Source organism: Drosophila novamexicana, unplaced genomic scaffold (assembly GCF_003285875.2).
Source record: "Drosophila novamexicana strain 15010-1031.04,08,12 unplaced genomic scaffold, DnovRS2.1 tig00001302-arrow-arrow-pilon, whole genome shotgun sequence".
NCBI classification, from domain to species: Eukaryota; Metazoa; Arthropoda; class Insecta; order Diptera; family Drosophilidae; genus Drosophila; species Drosophila novamexicana.
This window is the reverse complement of record NW_020824849.1, coordinates 692,065-717,914: the sequence shown is the minus strand read 5'-3', so window position 1 is coordinate 717,914 and position 25,850 is coordinate 692,065. Positions and strand designations below refer to the sequence as shown.

The 25,850-nt window shown below is 39.7% G+C and overlaps 1 protein-coding gene across 2 annotated transcripts in view; it reads right to left on the bottom strand.

The window, feature by feature from the left end:
• Positions 1-25,850, bottom strand: part of LOC115767077 — a 103,577-nt gene that overhangs the window by 9,509 nt on the left and 68,218 nt on the right. For both annotated transcript variants that reach the window (XM_030711220.1, XM_030711221.1), the window contains one exon: positions 10,513-10,577. The gene's annotated coding sequence lies outside the window, so the exon portion shown is untranslated. The remainder of the gene's footprint in view (positions 1-10,512; positions 10,578-25,850) is intronic.

The window sequence follows — 25,850 nt, the reverse complement described above, 5'->3', positions numbered from 1 at the left end:
AATGTATTTTAAAGAGTCATCTTTTAGTCGAGCACGCCCAACTAAAGCACCCTTGCTTTTTTTTTTTTTTTTTTTTTGATTTTTGCCGAGTATCAGTTCATATCGCATTTGAGTACAAGTACATGTGCTGCTGCCGCACATTTCCATATTGTGACTCTCAATTCAAATGATGACAAAATTGTGCAAAAAATGAAAATGTGGTAACAACTCGTCGTAGATTATGGTAGCTGTTTAAGCAGCGAAACTTTTACACAAAAAAAAAAAGACTGAATGACAAGAGAGAATTATGTACAAGTATATCATAAATTTAACAGCGACTGCAATCGCTGTCAGTGATTTAAAATGTTTAACAATTAACAAACAATGCGGTCAAAAGACATGAAACGGGCGTCGGTCGTTGAATATTTGGTTGTTGGCCGACAACGGCCGCCAAAATGCAAATTGAAAACTGCACAAAATGTCGCAATATAAATTGCGCAAACTGTGACCCGCCCCAATTCCGTCCCAGCCCAGCCGACCCATAGCCAGCCATCAAACAGAATATATATTGTTAATACAAATGTTTGGGCGAGTCAGCTCGTTGTCTTGTATCTGTAGCTGTATCTCTATATATGTATCTGTATCTGTGTCTGTATTTGTATCTGCAGCATTTGCATCTGCGATTGCAACTGTATTTGTAAATGTATCTGTGTGCGTAGTTTGTACACACAAGCAGGTCGCGTCTCATGCAAATGTGACGGAAATGTTTGTCAATGGAAAAATGTTTAATATTGTCAGCGAAGTTGCGAGTAAAATTCACAAAATACCAAAAAGTACGCAAGCATTTGAGATACACCCACTGCAAACAATTACGTTACGTTTTTCGCGTGCAGCTGCATGACTTACGTTTTGCTCGTTTAAGTTAAAAAAAAATCAGAAAGAGCATTATTTATTAAGTATTTATTTGCGAGTTGATTGCATACGCTATGCTTTGTTCCGTTTTCAGCAATGGCAATTCCAGAAGAGAGCTTTCAAAAAAATCTGCGTCACGTAACACATTTACGGCATTGCCTGCCTTACGCTAGTTAACGACATTCATATTTTTTTAAAAGTTCCATAATAGAGAACCTATATTTGAGCAGTTATTTTCATTTTTTTATTATTTATAATTTTGTTATTTGCATTAACGTCATAGATGCTATGTTATGTTTCTCCATAATGTATGTCATTACGTATGTATATTGTGTGGCTTTTGATCAGTTTCTCAGTTTTGTTGACAGGAAAATATAACGTCACTTTATCAAGTACTGACGCAAAATGTATAACGTTATGGCTCACGTTAAGATGATGAAAATAGCTCCAAGTTCAATTGTGTTTTCGTGCCGACAGCTGGTAGTCTTTTTGGTATTTGCATTATGTTTCGCGACAGCATTACGTGCGTCACGCCTTAACTCTCATTACGTCACGGCGTAAATTTCATTACGTCGAGAGTTAACTCGCAGCACACACAATTGTAAGGGAAAGCTCTATCTTAGTCCCAATCAACTTTTAGAAATTTAAATCGTGTTATGTTACGTCCCTCCATTACGCCATGACGTAACTAAGAAAACGTAATTGCCCACGTTGTGATTATTGAACGTAATGCTTAAATTTGAAGTGTGTTTTATTAAAATGCACTTTATACGTCTACAGCTACCTTTGTTAGGTAATTTAGTTACGTCAATGCTCAGGTTTGTTATACTAACTAGCTGAGGAGCTGCGGGACCAAATGCGCCTGACTGACTGACCGAACTCAAGGGGCAGCACATCAATCAGCATCATTAGCTACAGCTTCAACATCGGCATCTGCATTTCACAAGCTTCGCAGCTTGCCTGTTTTGCTCATCCTGGCAACCTGGCAAGAGCGACTGCCAGCTTATTATGGCAATTTACAGATGGCACACCAAAACACAACACAACACACAACAGACACACACATTGTATATGATGACTCGCCAACGAGCTGGGCAACGAATTGAGAAACAATTTTACGAAAAGCAAATCAACGTTTAGCCCCAGCTAAAAGAGTAAAATAAAACAAGAAAGAAGGGCTATCCTCGGCACGCCGCAGATGAAATACCCTTCTAGATATATGACTTAAAAGTCGCTCCTAGGAAAGCATTATTGGCGATTGATTTTTGCTATAGTAGCCAACAGATATAGTAGGCCGATATGGTTTCGCAGATATACTCAAGGTCGTAGCTGCTGACTTTTATCAAAATATTTAGAGAAACAGAAAAGTTTTTCAAACAAATCAAAAATGATTTTCATGCCTGACTTGGCTGTTGATACTGAATAAGAATGTATATATAATATATATATATATATATATACGCTGTCGATGTCTTCACTTTCTACCAAAGCCTTAATACCCTCTACGAGGGTATATAAAGCTAGAAAAAAAAACTTGCGGCACGTTGTCTATAAATGCGACACGAAATGTTTAGCTTTGGCTTTAGCTGCATGCCACTGAAATCAGCGCAGCGAACATGCAGCTAACTAACTGCAAGACATGTCTCCCTCTCCCTCTCTCTCTCGCTCTGTCTCTCTCTCACTCCCTAGACGCCCGTTTCTTTTTATGTGGTTGTGCCTGTGGTTCACTGTGTGGTTGCACTGTGTGCTGCCTAGTGTTATCGTGGGCACAAGGCAGTTAATGTGGTTGTTGCTGCTGCTGTTGTAGTCGCAGATTTTTGCGTGTTTGATTTTCTTGTCACGTTTCTGCTAACAACATAAGGAAGCAGTCAAAAGCTGACTGCCATCCCCAAAGCGGCAGTCACTCAGCGCTGGTTGCAGCCGGAGTCAGAAGCGGCCACAGAAGTCGAGGTAAATGCAGATGCAGATGCGGAGGCTGCACGAGCAAGTTGCATTTGGGAGACTGGTTCTTGGAGTTGTCAACAGCATTTGAATGACATGCAGAGAGACAGAGGGAAAGAGAGACAGGCAGAACGTAAACGTATCTGCAAGTTCGTCCCGCTGTCAGTCACTTGGCTGACTTTGATTGCAATGCGCCAAGGATGCTGCATGACAGACAGTGCAGCAGCAGCAGGAGCAGCGGCAACGTTGACGTCCACATTGGTGGCATCGTGCAGCGCTTCAACGCACATTGCCGAAATTGTCAAGACGTTGAAGACGAACAACTTGGCAACCCTGAAAGACAGTCGAACAGACAGACAGGCTGACGGCTTAGAGTAGAGAGATTTTCGTTGCAGCAACTGCAGCAGCTCAACTTATTGCCGAGAGATCCTGTAAATTGTGGCACATCAATTTCTGATAGAAGACAAGCGCGTGGCAATACCCCCTGCGCCGCCCCCACAATCGCTTAATGGGGCGGCAAAGAGTCAACAGTTTGGTGCTAAGCTGCCATTTTCCATTGCGCATTGGTTAAGGTCCAAATTGAATGTCTTTTGAAGCGAATTAATGCAAAACCAATGCGTGTTCAATACATTGACGCAAGCCAATGACGTAAGAAATGTAGCCTTCATAATGATGTACGCAAGCGAATGCTTCTCACGAACTCACCTGCGAACGTTAACAGATATAAATACATACTAAACTTTTTTTTTTGCAGTGCGTTACATTGTTACTCAGACTCTTTGAACACAATATAAATGAAAATTGCAAAGCTGTCAGTTGCAGCTAAACAAAACAGGCGAAGTATTTCTCGGTTAAGATCTGCGACTCACAGATTCTCTCCAGATTACAACTTGAACATTCCGAAAATATAAACTGACGATGGTTAAGGCTCAATTAAGTGCGTCAAAGAACTGGCAAAAATATATTATTATGAAAAGTTTATGTTGTTCCCAGAGTAAAGTTGGAAGTTTCACATAATTTTGCATTCTAAAAAGTTTTATCACATTGCTGGAAATATATAAAGTGAAAAAAATTCATCTACATATACATATTCGACATTGTTTAGATGCTTTCGTATACCCTATTGTGCAATGGGCTGCTGGGTATATTGACCATGAACAAACTCAAAGGAAACATCAAAAGCTGGCTAAGAAAAAGAACACAGCCTTTGCATAATGCGTGTGTATGCAGTCACATGTATGTCTGTATGTATGTAAACATGTTTGTATTGGTATGCTGGTACATTGTAGGCTGCCGCCATGGGTGGCCATTTTGTTTGGCTACAGCTGCCGGCACAGTTGGCTATTTGACATTGGTGCTCTCCTTTTAGTATGTACCCTGTACTCTCAGAGTGGCTACAAGTAGAGTATGCAGTTTGTTAACTTGAGTCTGTGCGTCTGCATAAGTCTAAGTAAATATCACTTATCGAGTACTAGCTGAAAATATAGGACTCATATTTTGCAAATATTAAAAAAATAATTGTAATATTCAAAGCAAACAGGAAGCCTGATTACAGGATATTATCAAATCGTGAACTTCTAACTAGAACAGGGCGCTGCTTTTTCAAGAATTTTAATTTTGGAAAAAAATGAAAAGAAGCAACGCTTGAAAAAAGATTTGGACACAAAGCGTGGCTCGGCATCACCATAGGCCCAACAAACCAACCACCACCCACATTGTGCTCTGTGATTTGCATGTGAAATTTATGCTTTTGATGGTCGTCGGCGTCGGCGTTGGCGTCAGCGTCGTCCTCGTCGCTGTTGCCGTCGCACTGCATGTTAATGAAAGGCAACGGCAGATGCAACACTGTGCTCGCTGCAAGCGGCTGCCGTGGCACGGGCGAATTGTCATGAGTTGCTAAGGCAGCAGCCGCCAGCCGCCAGCAACAGCAGCAGCATCAACACAGAGCAGCGGATTTTGCATGCCTGTATGAATATTGGAAATGCGAGCAGTTCAAGGATTGTCGCTGCTCGTTGACGTCGTGAGCTTAGATTCTGTGCAGATTGTGCTGCGGCAGTCATTTGTTGGTTAGCTGTTGGCCAGGTAACCCAAAATGAAATCCAACAAAAAACAGCAGCAGCAACAAATGCCACGGCCTAGGGCCAAATGTGGCACATGAGCGAGCAATGTGCATAGCAAGAGCAAGTACATACACACACAAACACACACACATGCATTTTTATGTTTATATAAATACACGGAAAAAGCCAAGGGAGCTGTGTGCTGCATGTACTTGCCACAATAAGAGCCATAGCAACATTGGCAAGCGTCAAAAGAGTTTGTGTCTGAGAAGCGCATAGAAAGGACTGCACCAGCTCAGAAGACTAACAAAGACTGTGAGAGAGTAACAAAAAAAAAAGGCGAGGGAAGAAAAAACACAAACAAAAAGTGTAGGTTAATTAAAAGCTGCATGAAATTTAATTAAATGCGAGTCCTTAGAAGTTGAACTTAATTGGTTTAAATACAGTGAGAGAAGAATGCGTCACAACTACAACTGTTTGAAGGAAATATGAAAAAATAATGTTTATTACACTTGTGAACTTGGTATGAGAGAGCTTATATACATACACACTTACATGCAGGCATATATATATATACCAAATTAATGTTTGATGGCGAAGTAGGGCTTTAAGTAGTTATTGTTTTTCAATTGCAAGTCACCTTTGAAATCGAATAGTTTTTTTTTACTGCGGCCCCTATAATAGGAACCTATCGGCCCCTATAATAGGAACCTATCGACAGTATTGATAATAGCAACTGCCCCGCCTCCATATTCGGAGTGCTTTATTTATACACACACACACACCACACACGCACACATTATATATATGTATATATATAAGGTATCCAGTGCGCGCTAATTGCCTCAAGTGGCATGGGGAAATGTAATAACGGTCTGAAGCCTAATAGCAGTCGTCCGTCCGGTGCTCTAGACTTTGATTCGCATTAACGTCAAGTCAATTAACAATGTTTGATAGGTTTGGCCAATGACCAGGCCAGGCTTGGCCAAGTCAGGGCAGGCCAAGACTCTGCCACCCCCACTGCGTCCATTGCTGGCTGCAATGTTGCCTTTCACTTGGCGTTTTGCTGCTTTGGCTGTTGTGGCAAGTTGCTTGTTGCAAGTTGCAAATGTAACTGGCTCGGCTGGCTGGCTGGCTGGCTGGCAGGCAAGCAAGCAGTCATTCATCAGGTTACTACGCTCGGCGCCCGACAGCCATCCAATTAAGCTATAAAAATCTTAATTTAATTATTTGCCACACGAACAAAGCCAGAACACACATTCAACACACACTCACACACACTCACACACGCACACAACATTTGCCATTCACATTTGCAGTCGTAGTCGCAGTCGTAGTCGCAGTCGCATTCACATTCGTATTTGATGCAGTGCACCAATGTCGTCGACAACGGAGCAGGCGACGGAGACGTATACGACGATTTATGGTGGCCAGTTTTTCTTCATTTGATGGTGGCACGCGGAACCGGGAGCGGGCTTGGGGGGTTGGCGGGCATACAAGCGGCATGCATTTTTCATGAATTAGTTCATATAAAAGTCAAATGCACAAAACGTACGCTTGCAACTTTGCAGCCAGCAAGGGGCAGGCACAGCCAGGAGTCAGTAGAATTTTTGACTGTGGACGAAGAGTTAACTCGAGCGAGGGGTAGTTGTTTAAGGGGCTGCACATAAACAGATTTGTGGCCGCAAAACAAAACATGCCAAAAAATAAACCTTAACTAGAAAATGTAAAGCAAGCGACAGGCAGATACCCTGCTGAGGGTCAAGATGGAAATATTGAGCTCAGATATAGCTCATGGTTCACTTTTGTACCAACCATTTCATGCAGCCATTAAAAATGGTTAAGAAAGTGTATTATGATTTTGTGTTAGTGTATGCAACAGTCAGATGGTGCATTTCCGACGCCATAAAGTATATATATTCTTGATTAGTCTGCGTGAATGTTTCGATTGAACTATCTACATAAGCAAGGGACTTCAAATTTGACACGTAGGTCCTTATATTGCCCACGCAGATTAAGTTAATTCAAATTATTAAAAGTATCGATAAGTATCGATTTTCTGATTGTGTTTCTTTCCACATACCTGGGAGCCATTAAAAGCTAGAGACACCATTATATTAATTAAATATAATTAGTCTTGAAATGCGTAAAAGACAGATTGGCAGGAGTTTTAGTTTGCTAAATAATTAATCATAATAACTAGGTTAATACCTAGTCTCACGCCTGGAAATTCAAAATCTAAGCTCTGCAATGATATATGTCAACCTCAGAAGTATTTGCCTATTTGTATAGCTCCAACTGTGCGATTCGATTTAGTTACTCAGAAGTTGATGTGCCCACTTTTAATCAATTTAAGGACATAATAGTGCAGGGTATAAGGGCTTACGTTGCCATTTATGTTCCTATGTGGATATTTGAAAGGAGTTTGCTGCAAATCCGCATAGCTAAGTATGCGAAGTTGTGCGTCTCTCTTGTTGATTTTCGCTGCATAATTAATGAAATCAAAGCATTTGGCGGCGCTTCGGCTCCTCCGCCTGCGCAATCTACAATCTGCTTTAACTTCAAGTCCAGAGGCCGAGTCCAACTTCACATTCGCTTCTGTTTCTGACTATTGCTCTCTGGCTCTGGCTCTGGCTTTTTTGATGTGTATTGTGGGTCGGGCAGATAAATTAGATGCATGAGAGGCCGAGGCCAGAGATAATACGCCCGATTATGCGAAAGCGTGCCGACCTCTACAGTCTCTTGGCCGTTTCTAACATGGCCAACAGAATCAAAATCAAAATTAAAGGCAACGGCAACGGCAATAGCTTCCATGCGAGGAATGCAGTCGAAAGCTCTTTTGGGGGAAGGCTCTGCCTCAGCTCAAGGCCCAGTCAGCAGGATAAAACGAGTCTTTTCATCTTGAAATTGTTGTTGTTGTTGATGTTGTTGATGTTTTTCTTGTTTTCATGGCTTCTGGTGTGGGTTGGGTCTGGGCGCTTGATACAAAAGAGGCAACAGAGAGAGGGCGGGAAAAGTAGAGCATAAGAGAGAGAGAGGGTTGCGAAGTGGAGTTGGTTGGCTTAACGTGCTGGCAAAATGACCAAGAGGAACAAGAAAACAACAACAATAACAACAACAATTGGCACGGCACATTGAACAGGTTAAAATATAATAAGTCCATAGGCTCCAAAGTGTGTGTGTGTCGATTTTTTTTCTTATTGAACACTGAAACTGGCAAGCAACAAAAAGAACAGTTATTTATTTTTAATAGAAAATGGATGAACCAGCTGAAAATCAGCAAAAGAAACGTGAAAATAGGCTAAGCAAATTAAATGGCAATGGATTAGGATTTGGGAAATGAAACAAGTAAGAGGCTCTAGTCGAGAGCTCCCGACTAGGGGATACCCTGAACCCTCTTCTTCCAACATCAAATGCATATACATATATATTCTATTTTAGAAGCTATATGTGAAGTTTGGTGACTCTAGCTCTTATTATTTAATTTACCAAATTAACCGATATCGACTTTTATCGATCGCTTGGAAACGGAGTAAGTTATCGATTATCGGAAACAAACTCGATCTGCGCAGGCACTAGGAGCATCTACATCTCATTTCAAGTCTCTAGCTCTTATAGGTTCTGAGATCCTTGCGTTCATACATACGGACGGACGGACGGACAGACAGACGGACACGGCTAGATCGACTCCGCTATTGATGCTGATCAAGAATATATATACTTTATGGGGTCGGAGAAGCTTCCTTCTGCCTGTTACATACATTTGGATTTTGTACAAATACAATATACCCTTATACCCATTTTTGATGGGTTCAGAGTATAATCATCGAAAAAGTTTCGATTTTCGCACCGACCTCGATTTTGAAAAAAAAAAACGTGATGATTTGGAAGGTCATATCTCCGCGCGGAGTTATGTCGTTTTGGAACGTTATATCTCCGCGCGGAGTTATGTCGTTTTGGAACGTCATATCTCCGCGCGGAGTTATGTCGTTTTGGAACGTCATATCTCCGCGCGGAGTAATGTCATTTTGGAACGTCATATCTCCGCACGGAGCTATCACCCGAGAGCTATTACCCGGGGTAGGTTCGAATATCAAAAGTTTTTTGAATATTTTTTTGAAAATCTCGGGTAAATATAATCTGATTTTAAAATATTATACCTTTTTGAATTAGTACGGATCCCTACTATCATATGGCATTCAAAGAAATTAAAAATTGATGGGTTGGAAAAAGTTGTTGACCAAAAAACGTTTCGTGTGTATAATCAACCTTTTTTGTTTATTTTTTTAGACTATCTCAGCCAAGTAATCTCGGAGTCGAAGCATACGCCAACCCATACAAGAGACCTCCCTGAGAGGTCTGTAGTCAGAAGGCTCAAGAAAAGATCCTTTAGAGACCTCCTCCAACTACGACACAGGAGCAGCCCCACAGCCCACCGACTACCTACGTGACGGTGCAGCCTTACGCAAAGAAGACAGCTTTGACGTTTGTCCACGATAACGCCTGAGAAGCCACCTAAGTTAACGGTTTTGTGATAAAAATGTATGCTATTTTTTTATTCAATACAATAAACATATATAAGTTAAAAAAAAACAAACTTTTTTAACGATTTTTTTTTAACTCTCGGGAAAATATATCCTGTTTTTGAAATGTTATACTTTTTGGAATTCGTACGAATCTCTACTATCATACGGCATTCAAACAAATTAAAAATTGATGGGTTGAAATAAGTTGTTGACCAAAAAACGTTTCGTTTGTAAAAGCAACCTTTTTTGATAATTTTTTTTAGACTATCTCGGCCAAATAATCTCAGATTTTGGAATTTTATACTATTTCTGACTCGTAAGGATCAGTACTATCGATTGGCATCAGAAAAATAAAAATCTAAATTTTGAGCCAAATCGACCAAAATGCAAGGGGTAACATCACGTTTTTTTCCAAAATCGGGGTAGGTTCGAATATCTCAACTTGTTTGACGATTTTTTTTTTAAATCTCGGGTTAATATAATCTCATTTTAAAATGTTATACCTTTTTGAATGCGTACGGATCCCTACTATCATATGGCATTCATTAAAAAAAAGTTGTTGGCCAAAGAACGTTTCGCTAGCAAAGTCCACCATCTCCGCGCGGAGTTATGTCGTTTTGGAACGTCATATCTCCCGCGAGGAGTTATGTCGTTTTGGAACGTCATATCTCCGCGCGGAGTTATGTCGTTTTGGAACGTCATATCTTGAAAAAAAAAACGCACAAAAATGAACATTTTTCTTTGTAAAGTAGACTTTAGAAGTAATAAGCAAAACAACTGTACGATAGTATTCTGAATATTTGCAGCATTTGGAATATTTAAAAAGAATTAACTAACTTACTCCTTTATTGCAAAAAGAGTTAATGCGAAGAAACAACAATGACGCCTTTTTGCCTATCTTAAAGAATACATAGTGCCTTAATAAGAAATAAGAAGCCATATTTTTGGGTCTTTTGAACATTTTTAAAGAGATCGGGGGCATAATACTGAGGTATATAACCTTGGCATGTTTAAGCTACCTCGGCTTTTTTCAACTTTATTAATGAAATCCCCAAACTGAATGGAAATGGAAAATATAAAATATAGCTTCTTACCTGACAATTGCACTTCACAGATGCCAATTGTTCACAAAAGACGTCTGTTGCTGCTGTTGTCTTTGCTGCAAAGAGAACAGGAAAAGCAAAAAAAATAAGTGGTTAGATTTAAAAATATCTTTTTTCTTTCGTTCTTAAAGTCGTCGTCAGAAAACAACATACAATTTAACATTATAAAATAATCATGTATGCTCCAGTCGAAAGTAGCCGACTAGCTGTTACCCTGCTTCAAGTGTCGCGCTGCCGTAAAAAACTATCGAACATATTTTTATAGGTTGTTGTGGGAGAACCCACATATCAACTTTGATTTCACTAGCTCTTAAATTCTACCAGTTGTGTTGGGAAAGCCTTGTTAATAAATAGAAAGTTCTCGATTTTACGAAATTGAGCGATAGTAAAATATATAAACGCTTTTATTCTTCAAATTTCACGTCTTCAGCCCTTATAATCTTCAAGATTAAGACGAATAGACAGACAAACAAACATGGCCGGGTATCTCTGCTCATCTCTTTCCGTCCAAGGCCGTTATAGCCTTTTTTCTTACCCATTTTAAGTGGCTACAGGATATAAAAAGTAAACAAGAGAAACAAAATGGAATAGAAAAAATGTACTCTAAAGTCGGCTTTTGGCTTTAGCTTTACCTCAAAGCTCATTAATTTTATTCGGCTTTTGCGGTGGCTACTGGGAAGCTGCTACCGCCAAGCTTCAAGTGTGCGACTCCAAAAATTGAAAAAAAGGGAGATATACAGCACAGTCGCACAGTCACACACACACAATGTGTTTCAGTTGGCTATTTGCATGCAAAAAGCCAAAGTCAAGTGGCAACAGGCCACCGAGGCCGGAGCTAAGCCCAGTTCCAATCGCAGTCCCAATTCCAAGCGTTGGCCCACAGCTTTGGTCTGCAACACTCGACACAAGTCGGGCGCAGAGCCAGCTCCCTGGCCCGACAGCAGTTGCCAGTTGCCAGGTGAGAAAACAGAAATGCGGTTCAAGGTTTTTTGGGTGTGTGTCGCCGAGGGTGTTTGTGTGTGTGTGTGTGCTGCGGGCGCAAAAGTGAAAGTGAATTATTAAAAACAATTGCAATTGGCGCTGATAAGTGCACTCACTGGCTCGCCGAAGGGGGTTGAAGGAGTTGCTGGTTGCCGTTGTGTGGTTGTAAGCCCCCAACCAGGCCATGCTCGAGTGCTTTTTGTGTTTGTCGCCATTGCACGCTTCAAGCGGGCGGTGCCCCACACAAAAAACTGGCACAAGCCGCATGCCGAATGTCAATAACTGGCCTTATTAAAGGCAGAAATCGGCTATTGGGTGACAGCTGGTATTCGTTTGATAAACTGGCGGGGAAGACGGCCACAAAGTGTATTTGTTATTAATAAGATCTTTTAATTGACAGAAAAATTTCGGAAATATAATATTATAATAAACTATTATAATTATAATAATATTGTTGTTATATCTATCTTAAATTTTAAGATGAAGAAAATTGGTTCAAAATGGTTGCAGTTAAATTTGTTGTTCACATTCCGAGCTTGTTTTCAAATATCTGGGTACACAAATGAGTTCTTAGCTGGACAAAAGTTTAAGCTTAGTCCGATTAGCTGCAAAATTATGTTCATAGTTGTCTGAAACATTTTGCAACACTGAAAGAAACATATACAATCCCTGCAAAAATATTCTTCACTATTGAAAGCTTTCTGATATTCGACCGGGTCAAACGAACCTGAAACCCATATTGGGTCAATGAAAATATTGAAAATTTGCTGCACAACCATATTTTGTTAAGGCCTAATGATATTGTATACACTTTAGGACAAAAATCTGATGTGGACTCTAAGGTTATGCGTTTTTGTCAAATTGACATTTATTGATTTGTTGTTTGACCAGACAACAAGCATGTACATATTGTATTATTTATTGTGGTACAAACGTATCAAAGAAATTAAAATAAATTCGTATTTTCAGCAAATTCTCAAGTCCTTTTTGTGGTTTGCCTTTGCTTTTCTTGGCCAACTGAGCTGAACGATTTTGTTTTTGATTAATGTCTGTGCCAAGTGCAGCTGTAGTTCAGCAGCTTTCAGTACTGCCATAGCCAGAGCTGCCGTCCCGTTCCAATAATCCGGCATAGAATTACGATATGCTTGCACAAGGCCCCGTTTCTAGACCCAACAGCTCCCAATTCCAATCCCAATCCCAATCCCACTTCCGTTCCCGTCCCAGTTCTCAATGCATGCAAATGTCAGTCAGCTGGAGACTGAAAATTGCTTGAATGAGGATGCGGATGCTCAGTTTCAGTGTTGGTGAGTGTCGAGTGTTGACTGTGGCTCGGCACTCGACATTGCTCATACGCAGCGTTTGCCTCAAGCCAAATGAAGTTACTTGCGGTTGCTGTTTTAGTTTTTAAACAGTTTTTTACTGCTGCAGCTGCAGTTGTTGATGCTGCTGTCAGACATCGTTTTTATATACATATGTGTGCGAGAGAGACTTGATTTATGTCGCTTTATTTCATTTTAATTGAAAAACTTGCAAACTGAGCGACCAAAGCCAAGTGGAATTTACGCCCAGCCAACGCACAAAAGAACAAATATAATTAAAATGGCATTTAAAATGTTTTTGGCTACCGGCAGTAGCAACAGCAACAGCAGCAACAGCAACAGTTACAATAGCAGCAGCAAAAGCAAATATGCAAGCTCCGAATATATGTATTGGTATAAAAAAGTAAATAAATTACTAAACAAAAGCACAAATGTAAATAAAATGACTTTATTAAAAAGCTGGGCGCACCAACAACAACACGAACGGAAAGAGAGAGAGAGAGAGAGAGAGAGAGAGAGAGAGAGAGAGCGAGAGGAGCAAGCGAGGGAGAGAGAGAGAGAAAAGGATAGGCGTGTTTATAAACTTTCAGTGTGCAAATAATAAAGACATTCGCAAGCCCCATGGCTGGGCTGGGCGGGGCGTAGTAGGTAAAAGTAAATCTGCCTGACAGTGCAACAACCGACCCACAGCTAACCAAAATAAAGGCAACAACATGCCCCCTTTTCACCCTGCCCCCACAGCGCCTAGCCATGGTCGACCTTTTTTTTGCCTACAAATGCAAATGACGCACGCGAAGCTGCTTTTGGCTTTGCCATCGAGTAGAATAAAAAAATACTATTTAAAATATATGATAAATAAATCTATGCAAAATTATTGTGTGTGTGCACAGTGGTACCAAAACAACGCGCAACTGGCAACTGACAACTGGCAACTGGCAACAGCTGCAGCTGCAGACACGACAGCGAAGAGCAAACATCAGATATTGTATGCAAAGATTGAAGCAAATGCGAGACACAAATTTTAGCAGAGCAGACAGTTGGTGACGGAGTTGCCAGACTGTTGCATTCTTATCTATATTTTGTATACATTAAATAAAATTAGAAGCAGTTTTACATGAATGCGACGGCTGCTTAACTATGCATACCCTGTAAATCTCGTACGAGTTGTCCTTAAGCATGCCGTCTTCGGGATTATAAGAGTCCTAACCATGTATACTTATTGTAAAAACAGGTTAAGTCTTTAAGGGTATGCTCTGTACATATTCTGCTTATTTTCACTGTGCGGTATACTCTACGACTTATTGCGTGGTATTTTATAGTCGAGCAGTTTGCTCAACAGTTCCTCTTATTTGGTTGTAACTAACGACCCGTTTCGACACAACTTACAAATGCACTGCTACAAAATGTCGAGCCGACAAACAGACACAAACACTTGGCATTACCGCAGCGCTGCGGCAACAACAATATCAACAACAACAACGACAGCAACAGCAGCGGCAGCAGCAGAAAAAACTGCCGCCAACAACGTAAATCATGCGACCAGCATAAAATGGTAACAGAAACAACAAGAACTAACTCGACAACCAGCACGAAAAACGCCAACACAAAACGGTAAGAGCAACAACAGCAACAACAATTGCAACAGCAACAACAGCAGCAGCGGCAACAATAACAGTCAACGCTAACAAAAAAGTGAAATTAAATAACAATAACAAGGTTAGCTGTGTTTTTATGTTGCTGCTGCTGCTGTTGCGATAACGTCGCCAATATGCGATGTTTGCCCAGCGAGTGCAATAGCAACAACAACGACAAGAAAATATTTCGAATGTGCAGCCGCAAATTGAGTGTTTTTATTGCATTAACATAAATAAATTAGAATGCCAACGCGCGCGCGCGCTCATGTTGCTGACTCACTAGTTGGACAGCAGCAGCAGCAACCAGCAACCAGCAGCAGCAGCAGCAACCAGCAACCAGCAGCAGCAGCAGTAACAACATGCAAAAGTTGGACCGGCAGCAGCAGCACCAACAACAGCTGACGCGTGTTGGCTGTCAAGGCAGTGTGTGTAGGTGTGTTTCTGTGTGTATTTCTCCCTTTCTCTACCCTCTCCCCCCACGCTACAACCGGCAGCGCAACTTGCAATGTCAGCAACATGCGCATATTGCCGCCAACGCCTGAGAGACAAATGTGTTGCTGTTGATGCTTCTGCTCCTACTGCGACGCTGCTTCATAGCACGTATGCTGCATGTTGCTGTTGCGTGTCCTTCGCAACACAGCAATAAGAGCAAGTGGCCACGTGCGGCCATCAAGTGATTTGCTGGCAAATCATAAGCAAATTCTATATGTTAACCTTTGGGCTAAAGATTTTGCTGCCAGTGTCATTAGCCAGGGGCTGTCAAAAATGTTACTGCTTAAACAGTGTAACATGTAAGCCAATGTTAACTGGAAGCGGACCACAAAGTTAAAAGTCAAAGTCATGTGTTGCCGACGTCGAGTCGTTATGTTTGATATGCCTGCGAATATCGCATTGACAGTCGTTGACTGCCTTTGGCTGTGGTCTGCTGTTAGGGTATCGCCTGGAAATTGTTCGCCTTTGTGGGCAACTGTCAACAACAGCAACAGCAGCAGCAGAGACAATGGCAACTATAATGGCAAAAACTTGCGTCAGCGGCCTGTAGCGCTGGCCAGCGTTGTCAGGGAGTGTCAATAAAATGAAATTAAAAACTTTAAATAACAGTGAGCGAACGGACCGGCCAAGACAATTTAATCAAGCAACTGCAAATGAATGCCTCAAGCAACAGCTCAGAGAGCCCCCACAGAACAGAGACCGGAGAACAGAGAACGAAGTGGCCGCAGCACAAAGATGAGAATTCAAGACCAAGAAGACGCCGTGGCGCCAGAGCGTAAGCGCACATTTGCATGCCGGCAACAACAGCAACAGCGAAACAATCAAAAAGTTTTTAAAACAAATTAAAAGTTGACAGCAGGCGGCTGCGGCGGCAGCGTCGGCGGCATCGTCAAAAGGGGCAACTAAACTGCAACGGCCTCTCGGAATGACTGGCAAATTTATGATGCGGTCAAGTGCAATGCACTCAAGTGGTTAAGCGTGGGGGAGGGGGTGGCTTTCACGGGTTGCGGATTATTCGTAGCGGACGCTATGTGTTACCAACTTTATTAGCCCAAAATGTCAAACAGGAACTGAACCGTTTTATGGCCTAAGGTGTCGTTGACTCATTTGGCTGCCTTTTCACCTAAAGCCGCAACATCAGTAGGCGGCAATAACGAAGGCAAATGAGAGCTCAGATTAATGTCAAGCTGACTGCCAGCCAGAGCAGAGACGTGCAAGCAAACAAAGCGCTTAAATGTTTCAATTAATTACAAATTGTGAAAAAATGCGTTTGAAGTATTTGCTTTTATGTGTTTAACCAGGAAATGATATTAAAGGTCCGCTCAAAACGATCACATTTCATAAAATTGAGTGAGCTCATTCTCATTCTGGCTCTGATACTTTTTAATTTCTTAAACCATTTTATACTTTTTAAAGCAAACAGTTTTGCAAGCTCGTAAAAAGGTCTTAAGTGAGCTCTTTTGTTTAAGCGATCGGAATTTATAATAATTCGGGTTCTCATTCTCGCTCGCATTGTAATTTTTTTTACATTTAAAAATAAATTAAAGCTACTTTCACATGACACAGCAAGCAGCTGGGCAAACACGTGAAAGCTTTTAAGTGAGTCTTTATCTATAAGATAAACACATTAAAGCTCCTCTTTAAAAGAATTAATTTTCTAAAAGCTCATAAAAAGTTCTCACATTCAATTCGTGTTTTTTAATGCCTAAAAAGTTTTAACATTTCACTTGTCACAACAAAAAACTTTGCAAGCACATGAAAGCTTTAAAATAGGCGTTCATCTATTAAACAAAGCTCCCTTGTGAAAGTTTTAAGCGAACTTTTATGTATAAAAACTAAAATCAACCTCTCTATTTAATGAAAATCAGTTATTTTTTAGAGATATTGCATTAATGCACTTTGGAATGAAAGCTTTAGGGCTCAAAAAGTTGGTTGATTAACATAGATATAATAAGGCAAAAGCCCTTAAAGCACATGCATGTATAAATATTTATAGAATATGGAATTCAACTCACAAAAATGCTGAAAGCTGAAAATGGATTGATGTGCAGCATTCAAAGTAGATTTGATGCCAAAGATTGCTTTAAGTTTGCGACACTGACTGAAACTTTTGGACCAACTGTTGGCCAACTGCTGTGATGTGAAAGGCTCAAAAATCGATGGGAGTCTGGTGCAAAGGAAAAGTTGCAGGAAGAAGGATCAATGCAATTGCAACAGCAACTGCGACTGTTCAATTGAAATTGGAATTAAACTTAAATCGAATACATGACAAACGGTGCACGAATGGGCGAATGGGAGAATGGGCGTGCCGCTGCCCACCTTAAGGGGCATTATATTCAGGATGAAGCGTTGCCCAAAATATCCAGTGAGAATTGTGCAAAAAAAAAGCGATGCGGCAACGAATTGCAAAATTTCTTGGTTATGTCAAGGTTATATGCCATGGTTCAATTATCTCCACATTTGGGGCTCGTTTCAGTGTACCATGTACTAAGTATTTGCTCTCGTATTTTTTGCGCTTAATGGATAATGCGAGTCGGAGCTGGGCTCTTTGGCAAAGGTTAAAGCCAAATTAGAAAACAAAGTCTTATGCTTGAGTGCACAGGCAAGATACTTTGGTCTAGAGTTGAGCCCCCTTTGCATTGCTCAAGTATGCAGCAATCATCATGATGATGCTTTTGCTGCTGCTGCTGCTGTTGATGATGCTGATGATGATGAGCATGTTGATAAGTATGCTCGCTTTGGATGGCCAATGGCCACACTTCAAATGTAATTAGAGTGCAGCCAAATGCATCCGAAAAAGAACGTTGCAAAAGAATTGAAGGGCGTCCGCTTTTCAAGTCCTCTGCCAAGTGGCGTTTGGTCTTCTTGTAGTTGTTTTTCTTGTTGTATTTTTGGTTTTTGATGTCTGCCGTGAACTTGGCAGAGAGCTCATGCATACATACATACATACATACAAAATAACACCCAACAGCATCAACTGAACTAACTTTAAAGGCGTTCGGTAGATAAGATTCCACATGAATTTCGTGATAGTTATTTAAAGTCTGATATATATTCGTTGTTTGATCTAAGTATTGGATTATTCTAACAGATTGGTTTAACTGAATGAGCCTTAGGGGTTTTTTGTAAACAATATACTTATAGTGTATATTTAAGGTTTAAGCATAAATATATAGATATACCCCAAAATTGTAAGAACTCTTAAACATAGATTACGCTCAATGCATGTGCTATTGCAAAAGCCTTTTGATAAAGTGGTCCAATTCGGTTTCTGCAAGCCTGTATCAGGATAGCGTTAAACCGAATAAATAAAGAAAAAATCACAGTTGTCTCCTCTTATGCGTTAGACAGATCGTGACAATATTATTCCCTTGACGGGACTTAAATATACTGAATCAAACTCAAAGTTAAAACATGAGAAAAACGCTTGTTAAAAAAATCAGTTAGATTTGTAAACTGATGAGAATTTGGGATGTTAACATTTCCTCCATTATTTTCTTTAAATATCTCTGACAATAAAGTGCAATAAGTTAAGTGAGAAAAAAATATGTCAGCTCGCTTTCAATGAAAATATTTGCACATATTAATACAAAATGTAAAGTTTCTGAAGCTCTTAAAACTGAGCTGGTCAAAGATTTGCAAGCTGCTCATCATGAATATTAATGGCTTAACTTTGCTTTCGCTGCAAAAATGACAAACGCCCACGCATGACACACATACAAGCACACACACACTCTCGCACACACATCATTCGCGTGCATTTCAAGTTGCTGTTGGTGTCAATTGTATAAGAGACAAAGCGCACAATATGCCGAAACAAAGCTAAATATATAAAAAAGACATGAAAGTCATGTGTAAAAAAACAGAGTCCATTGATTTTTCTTGCGAAATCCAGATAAATGTAGGTTTGCGGCTGCTGTCTCTTTGTTTAGTTTCCATTTCAAGTTGAATTTTTTAAACAATTAATCAAATAGTTTGTGTTCAGTTTTAGTTCAGCTCAGCTCAGCTCAGCTTCAACTTCAGCTACGGTCATTCAACGCTTTTGCTCGGAAGAAAGTCTTTTGGCCAACGCCAGTGCAAATGATCATCGATCAGCGGCATCAGCGACCGATCCGACAATCTTTTGTCTTTTGGCCGGGCTGCTGGCCAATGCTAACGGGTTTTGATGAGTCCAGTCAAAATGGCTTAAAATGGCAAAGTTTTTCGCCGCACTAAATCGTTGTCGTTTATGCTTTCGCATAACCTGACCAAAATTGACAAAAGCCAGAGCGTATTCAACTTTCGCTCTTCTGTGTGGGACAACAGCAACAACAACAATATGACATCCACATGACATCCATATAGTGTCAAAGTTTTTGAGTTCATTCCACTTTGCCACGCAGTGGTCAGACATCGGTGAACACGCTGTTAATTGCTAATCAAAAAAACAAATAAAAGTGCACGACTCGGAAGCGTCCGGCTCGGAGATACTTCCAGCGACGAGCATATGAAATTCCCTCTTGCATTTTAACACAAAAAGACAATAAGGACAGAGGCCCACACAGTATGAAAATTAATTCTTTAATAACTGTGGTTTTTACTATCCAAATTAAATTTAATTTTCAGGCCCTACGTATGATATACAAGTGTTAATACACACATTTGGCTCAAAGTTTTTTTTTTTCTTAATTTTTGGCGAACGGGTAAAGGCATCGAAAAATTCACTTATCTTCCTTTCCTCGTATATTTTCTTTTATATCTTTTCTGCATTTTATTCTCCTAAAAACCTTGTTAAAAAACCCGTTTTTTGCGATTTTCATTGCCTTGCATAAGGCTTTCATATCTAGAATTCCCATAGGTCTACCAGTTTTGCTTTCTGTTTAGACCATATATATTGATAGTATTATTTGCATTATTTTTATTGAATTATATTAAAGACGTAATCCATCTGGCTTTGTGCTTAAGTAAATTAAGCTCTTTGGTCACCAATGCTTGACATCTTAACTGTTTGGATTTAGTGCAGGCAAACTCCAAGGCATTTCTGCCCATTTTATTAAAATTAATTTAAAGTGTAAGCTGATAACATTTGCCCAACAGTTGCAGGCATAAGCTGAATTGAATAGCTGGCGGTGACGTTTATTGCCAAATATTTCATGAGTATCTTAAGCCCAGTGCAGTTCTCCTTAAGCTATGTCATGTCTTCAATGTTAACATTTATGATAGGACTTTGAACAGTTCAAGCAGGGTCTGGCACGAAAAACCCTCGAGCAACACTAAGCCAGCCAAGTAAATCTAACGAATCCGTTTGCAAGTTTTGCTCAGGCTCAAAACCCACAGAGCATGTCAAGTTTTGCAGCTGCACTTGAAAGTTTTCAACTGAACTGAACTTTCACAAGTCTGGCCAGAGCCATGAGTATCAACTACCAAAAGCAAACTACCCACTGGCAACTGGCAACTGGCAGGTTGCAACTGACACCTGAGAAAATCCGTTGCATCTATCCTCACTTTAATCCACATATGCAGATAGGCGTACCAGACTTTTGGTTTTGCTTTTGGCCTGGCCAATGGGTCATTTAACTATGGTCAACGTGTCTGCGCCATCTCCTTTCTCCCACGGCATTAAGCTGCTTGGCCTGATGCCCACAAATTGTTACACACAAACACACGCACACTCGCATTCACAGAAGCTGTGGCTACGCATCGCCTGGCAAGTTCAAGTTTAACTAAACGCCACGCTGTAAAAGTCGCCTGCGAAACGCGTCAGCCATTGGCATTTGAAAATAAAAATAAAAATGAGAAACAATAACAAAACGGCGATTGGCAAGCCGAAGCTGAAATGCCCTTGCAAATGTTGATGTGATTTTAATAAAGCGTGAGGGGAATTGTGACAACAAAGAACATTTAAACAAAAACTTAACTTTCGATCGATCGATATGGCAGCTATAACATGTATTGGTGCAATGCTATTAAGACTTAACTTATGTGTAGGGAGCATAACAAATCTCGTCAATTCAAAGTTTCATCAACATATCTTGAAAAAACATTTGAAAATCTATAAAATATAGTCGACACATATAGAATCAAAAAACAAAGCTATAGCTAGGCTAGTTTGCATATAAACAGGCAGGTGCGACTGAGCAAGTGTATATATGATTTATGGTAGCTTCTTGAAAGCGTTACACATTTGATGACAAAACTATAATACCCTCAGTAAGAGCATAACAACACAAAACTAACTTTGGCAACGTGTCAAGCCGGTTTCTTGCTCCGCACTCAGCGGCACATGGCCGACACGCCGGTCAGCATATTTGAGTATTTGAGTCAACGCACGATTTAATCCGGTCTGGGTTTAAGAAAAAAAAAATTAGAGAAAAAGTCCATTGAAACTATAACAAGGCGACGGACATTGGTGGTAGTAGCAACTGGTGAAACTGCAGCTAGATAATTGAATGCCAAACATATTTACAGCTACTTGATGCGAGTGCCCGCGTCCAAGTGTAATCAAATTTGCATCCAGAATAACCTTGTCCCCAATTGGAAAGCTCTCTCCGCATGTGGAGTTCAAATCTTGCGTGAACCGTGGAAATGAATAACAAGTTCAACAAAGAGGAAGCACAAATGTGGCAAGACGAGCCGAATGCATGCATGAATAAAACGAAACCAATGAACAAAATAAAAAACAAAATAAATAACTAAAGCAAACATTAATAACAATTTGTGTGTTGCGTATGTATCTGTGAATGTATCTGTATCTGCATCTGTAGCTGTAGCTGTAGCTGTATCTGTATTTGTTTCTTTCTGCTTGGCATAGACAAAGACTGACCGGCAGTTGCTGCTATTTCATATTAATAAATAAATATGGTAACAGTTCATATGTCATCATCATCACCATCATCATCATTATAATCAACATTGATTATGCTTTGCGTGCAGAGTTTTCATAATCAATCAATTGATTGAAGACGTTGAAACAGATGCTTAAATGGGGCAACGTTAGGCGGACACAACAGTTAGTCAATGCAACAATACACACACACACATAAACACACACATACACACACATGCATAACAGTAAATGAACGGCAGAAAATACAGTTTGGGTAAAGAACTTATTTAGCTTTGACTCTGCCCCTGGAAAACTAGCATATATTGCCATTAAATCTATAATTATCTTTCGTTTGGCATCAAGTATTAATCATTTATTAAAGTTGCAGCTAAGTTAAAGTTAATTGTTATACATTGAGGTTGATTATAAAAATAAATATTTTTGTTAAGCGTTGCCCCCAAATAGATATTAAATTGTTTTCCTAAAGGGTTTCCAATCGCAATACTCGAACTCTGTCGATATCCTGAGCTGCTATAAGTAATAGCTCTTCACTTAGGGCTTAGCGATGTTGAAATAAAAATCAGATGCACATTCATCTGCTTATCGACAAGACACGACACGTAATTCAATAAGCAGATTAACGGCAATCAAGCCGATCAGTCATGACTCATTTACATTAGCCGCCACTTGGGAATTCGTATTTACATTTTTGCGGAGTTGCGTTTGGTTTCTGTTTCGTTTTCGAACCGGTTTTTAATATACCCTGTTAGAGGGTATTATAATCTGAACAGACATTTTGCAACGCCTGGAAGATGATAGCTCCGATTTAAGAAATTATATAGGTTCAAGTTTCAGTTTCAGTTTCAAGACTTTCTTCTGCATACTTTGCATAGGTCCGTCTTGCTGTTGCAGGCAGCAAATAGATTGGAATCGATCGGATCGGAGCACTATATCATCTAACTGACATAGAACTGATCGGCTGAAAATTAAGTAATTGTTTGAAAAAGCTTTTGATTATTCTGGACATCTTGACCAAACACTATATAAACGTGCTTTTTCATGGACCTCGAATATGATTCAAATCTTATCAACATCGGATTACCATATCATGTATACCTATAGGAAGAATTGGTTGAAAAATTAGTTATTTTTTTTATAAGACTTTTCGCTTTTTATAATTTCTCGACTAAAGACAGCAATTACGAGCTTTACTATGGCCCTAGCCTGTATGGAATAATCGGTCGGAAATAAAGCTTTGTTCTACACGCACTTGTAAGCCATATTCCCGACAAGGGTATTTTTATGTAAACTTTTGTAAATCGTAGCGTCTAAATCAGAAGCTGCGGACGGCATTTGCATATTTATGAGTGCGATCCGGTAACATGCGCCCCCGTTCAGTGAGAGCGATCAAACGTTAAATGTGTTTATTTATTTCGATTAATTGCTAATTTAACAAAAATACATATAAGCAACAACAGCGGCAACAGCAAAATGTATAAATAAAATAAATGTCGCATGGCAATTTCCGCAAATCGTTTAGCGATTACTCATACGCAACGTTAACCAGACCAAAGCTGTAACGGGAATTACTGGAGCCGCAATGGCCCCAAAGGTCGAGCAACTTTCATGCCATAAATCATGCAATTCTAAAACTGGAGCTCTTGTTGCTGTTGTTGTTGCCGCTGCTGCTTTTTTAATTGAGCGCGTCTGGCTGCTAATTAGTTTGATATATGTACGTACAAAAGTCAACGTTCAATTGAATTGCATTCAACGCATTTCAGCTCGATTCAATTCAATTCAATAAAATATAATTGCTATTCCTTTTGTTGCATGCGCTATGATTTATTATTTGTGCATTTGTGCAAAGGCATTGCATAAGTTGCCACTTGAGGCGTGGCAAAGTGTGGGAAACACAGATCTCTCAACCAAGTCAATTTCCCAACCCATCCCACTTGTAACATATTCGGTTGTGAAATAGCCGGAAACACTTGCACATGCCGAAAATATTCAAATGTTTATGTGGCTCGTTAAGTGAACGGCCAAAGCGCAACAGTCCGGTCAACAAATTGTTGACACATTTTTTTTCACAAAAAAAAAAATATATATATATATATATATATATATATAAAATTAAAACTAGCAACAGCAGAAAACTCCGTGTTAAAAGTGAAGGTGGCGTTGGCGCGCTCAGCCATGTGGATAGACCATATACGAGACCGTGGGCTATGCTGATATGATAATCGCATATTATGGCGTGTTTATGCAAATTCCTTACAGCTTTTCATACACACATACACACACACACACACGTGCAGATACACATTCCAGACATTGAAGTTTAAAGAAAGGTCTCCCAGTTGAGAGATTGTTTTGGCCTGTGGGGATTGTAAAGCTTTGTAAGTTCATCAATATTGAGCTGGGTTTGGAATAATGTTGAATATAAGTCCAAAATATTGCTAAACATTTCAAAAATTAAAAGCTAATTGATTGAAACTGAAGCAGATTAAATGAAAATTGAAAACAGCTGGGTGACAACAAAATATTCAAATGAAAAATTAAAAAAATAAGGCTTTATATATATTATAAGCAACTGATGCATGACTCATAGTTGAATCAAGTCTTGAAGTGAGAGTGTGGGAGACATTGAACTTAATATGGAAATCAAAAGGCTGTTGGAAAGTGAAGTCCATTCTGAAAGACTGAACATTGTTAAAAGGAATCAGATTGAAATAAAGATGTCAGTGAAAAATGAAAAAGTATTCAAATAAAATGGTCGGTTTTAAATGGATAAAGACAATAGATTCAAAGCCGAAAGAAACGTCGTTTATTTGATGAACAATGAGAACCATCTTCCTGTCATAAGGTTTGGTTCTTTGAACTGGCTTTGGCTCGAATCATGGCTTGTCACACATTTGCACATTTTATTACATTTTTTTTGATTATTTCATTATTTATAAATTTGATCCCGTTTCCAATTTATAATGTACCAAATGTGTTTAGATAAATGCAATGGTTGGTGAAGAAGTTAAAAGTAATTTGGCGTCGTGTCTTCCTCAAAAATTTGTAATTCCAACAATTTAATTGTTTTGGGATTCGGGGCGTTTGTTTTAGAGGCAACCTTAGCTTTCTTATAGATTCGGCTTATACCAAATAATAATATGGAATTTTTAAGCTAATTTTTGAATAATAGTAAAGTTGTGTATATATGTATATGAAATATGACTGTGAATAGCATGCTCTAAACATTTTTGGGCCCGTTTCCATGCCAAGTCACATTTCCGTTGAAAGTTGCGCTTTGAAATCGCGTCTGATGCTTCGAACATGCTTTTGGGTTGACAACCAAAAAATTGAAGTCAAGTCATCATTTTGGCCGTACATCCAAACCATCCTGCAACCATTTGCCGCTTTTATGCAACTAATCAAAGCAATTGCTTGAGGTTGTTGTCGTCGATGTTGTTGGTGTTGTTTGTTTGTTTGCTGTTGCGCTCTCAGCATTTTCAACTTTGCTGCCTGCACGGTCTTCAATTTTAACTTTTGATTGCACTGCATTAAATTGATTTTCGACATGTTGGCTGAAGAAGAAAAAACGACTTTGACTTCATCTCCGCTGTATACTTAATACAGTTCCCGCCAACTCCGTGTCATCATTTGGCATCATCTTTGGTAAATTGTTGCTGTTTTTGTTGTTGTTGTTGTTGTTATTATCGCGCATGATTGGCATTTCTTCAGTTTGATTTTTTGTTGTATTATTTTTGTTGCTTTCAACTACAACATCGCTACCCTGGCGCTCATCAGTTTATTTATTTGCTTTACTGTTTGCTGTTTACTGTGATTACTTCACTTTGGTTCAAAAGCAGCAACAACAGCAACAACATCAACAGCAGCAACACCACAGCAACATTAACAACTGCAGTCATTGCTGCTCGTCAGGCAAATGAAAATTGATTTTAGCCATTTTTTCATTTCCGATTTGCAGTTACTGTTATGCCAAAGCTATAGACAAACAATTGAAGTGTAAGCCACAATCGCAGTCGCCATCGCAGTCACAGTCTACGTCAGTCGAGTCGCGCATCCGCAGCCAAAATGTGACATATCATT